The sequence below is a fragment of the Trichoplusia ni genome, chromosome 14 (assembly GCF_003590095.1).
Source record: "Trichoplusia ni isolate ovarian cell line Hi5 chromosome 14, tn1, whole genome shotgun sequence".
NCBI lineage: Eukaryota > Metazoa > Arthropoda > Insecta > Lepidoptera > Noctuidae > Trichoplusia > Trichoplusia ni.
In genome coordinates this window covers 455,999-459,016 of record NC_039491.1, presented here as the reverse complement: position 1 = coordinate 459,016, position 3,018 = coordinate 455,999, and positions in this window count along the sequence as shown.

Genomic DNA, 3,018 nt, shown 5'->3' with positions numbered 1-3,018 from the left:
AAGGGAAAACAAAATAAGTTAAACGGTGTAAGAATGGAAGCAGATTTAAATTTTTAAACAATCCGATTTCCTAAAGTTTTCCATTTGTTGACAATGTGATACCAAAATGCAATGCAATGAAAAATAACGTTCATATTTATGAAGTTCAAAGCGTGCCACACTGCGTGTGGGACTATTTGAGCTTGCAAACATCGATTCATCGGACCAACCAACAAAAAAGGCTTTCAAATAAAACGTTTCTGTATTGTTCAGTTGCCCACAAGTTATTTAATTCAGTGCAATAGTTCGGAGTTGTTGCCATATGGTGCGAGGCTAAAAATACACGATAGGGAAGTGTCGCAAGACTTGGGTAGTCCAAGATTGAAACTAGTGTGTCAAAGTAGTTATAAACTATAATAATCTGAGTATAAAAGTATCAGTGTTTAACATTTTAACTGACAGATTCATGTCATAAATAAAACCCGGTCAAGTGTAAAACAGACACTCAGGGTTCTGTAGACATAAGCCATGAAAAAACACATTTACGCTAATAGTATTCACAAAAGTAAATTTTTGCGTGTGCCGTATACCAACCGTTGCTTGACTCCGACTTATATTTTTATTTTACCTATGCCGAAACAGTAATACATAATTTGTGAAAATCAAATGTCTATCTGTCTATCGTTTATGAGATACCTGGTGACAGACGGACAGATATCGGAGCCATAGTAATGGGGTACCCTTTTTAGCCTTTGGGTTTAGAACTATACAAAGTAATTTTCATCACTGTCAATTAATCATGACAGTAGGGTAAATTATCATATAGAGTTTTAAACGTTTATTATAAGCGTTTAAAAATCTGTTTCACCATTTCATCTGTCACGTCAAATGTCAAAAGCATTTTTCATGGATTTGATTTTATTTTCTCTATTTTGTTACACGGATATAACAATATAGAAATGAAATAATTGTTATTCAAAGTACTTATTCTGTGTTCATCTACGAAGGGAAAACATTAAGCATCAAAAATAAGAATAAAGCAATCACGAAGTATGATCTACAAATGTTTGTACTGAGTCTGAGTGCCTTGGCGCACCTGGTTTTTGAAACCTTTTCCTTACCTTATTTTTTTTTATTTTTTTTAATATTGCATTTATTAACTCCTCTTGTCATAAAATTTTTGGGCATAATATTGTTTGGTATAAGGATTCTCATAACTTTTGATATCTAAAATGATGTTATCGATACATATTGCAAAGGTTAGATCATTATTTTGCTAGCAGTATTGACGCAAAAAAATTATGCAATATAATAATATAAAGCCGAATTTTGATATGCGAATGTAAAATGTACCAATATATTTTATACTTATCATTAAATAACCCAAAATTTTATATATTTAGTAATTCCGGTATTTAAGCTTCTTTTTTGATTTCCAATAAATCTTAAATAGTTCCGTTCAACCTTGTTTCTGACTAAACATTGTTTACTAGATACCTGTTACCTAAATTTTGATCTTCAAAGTAATTGAAATTCCAATGTCATTTTATTTCAAATAGTTTCGCATCCTTGTTTTATTGAAACAACACTTCTATTGATTGCCAATGAACAACCATTTTTGAGCGCTTTGTTCTGTGTATTCTAGATGAATGGTTACACACTGAGCGCTCGCTTTTACCTATACCTAATGTATAACGGATGTGAATACGCTGAAAAAGAATTCGCAGAAGTACCGAGCCATTATAAAGGCATTAGCTGGATGTATTTTAGTGTTCTTTATTCCATTTTTTATGTCAATGTTAGTTGTAAATAGCTTCATTTGTTTTTCGTTTTGTGGAATTGCTTTTGTATTGATTTGACCTTTTGAATTTGTTCATGTATCGAATAGAAAGGTATTTGTATTTATAACAATAATACTGGAAACTGATTAGTTTTATTTATTTAATTACCTAAGTTTTACCAAAACCTTAGGTTAAACTGGCTTATTGTTAATATTAATTGATGTTTACACTTAAATTTCCAAATCTACTAATCTAGATCGCCTAGTTTCAAATTAGCTCTCGGGAAAGCTTAAATCGATCGGCAGTCTAATTCGGTGTTTCGAAATAGTATTAATGTATAGAGTATAATCCGCTTTTGTTTTAGATCCAAAAATAACCTCCTCCACAAGTGCCTATTTCTGTCAGAGTTATTATGGTCCGTAATATACAACTTTTCCTCTCCCGAACAAAACTGATAATAAAAAAGATTTCCCATAAAACGTTTACTGAATAATACTGTAACATGTAATACATCAAACGTGCAATAAAATAGTAACGAAATGAATAAAATATCTCACAATTTGGTTATATGTTCACAAAAGTATTTTGTATCATTTAAATGTGGGGAGCAAGTTTCACAAAGAATCTGCCGTCCTTTTTCTTCTGGTAGTGAATTATTCATGTAATCTGGATAATAGGGGCCGGCCGAGGTGCACGGGTACTTAACTCCTTCGTGAGATTTATTTCGTACTATGTATGCACTATAAAAGGAGTCGATGTGTCCTTTACATGTCAATAGTGTGGTGATAGAGTAGGCCTCAAATGTTGACTGTGAATTGAATATTTATTGGGCCTCCTTGTGTAGTTTGATTGGTGTCGTGTGAAGGGATTTTATACGATATTACTATTTTTGATTGACTTCACTCTAATATATGTGTGTTTGGGTTGTTTTTTTTTTACTGTGCTGTGTAAGATCCTTCTTCTGGCATAAGCCCACACTTTTGCCCGACTTCTGTTACTTGAGTAATGGATCGCGTGTGATGTTTCTGACAAGATGCTACGAGTATAGTTGAATATTAGAAGAATTCCAATTCAATAATTTTCCGTTTCCTTTCATTTAATCCTAGAAATATGAAAAATAAACGCAAACGGTTTTAAACAGTAAAGTTTAAAATAAAATACTCACCTAGTCCTTTCAGCAGAAACTTTAGAAACACTTGAAACGGTTGCTTTGAAGACATCAAAAACAGTAGGGAATTGTATGAAATCAAACTCGAAC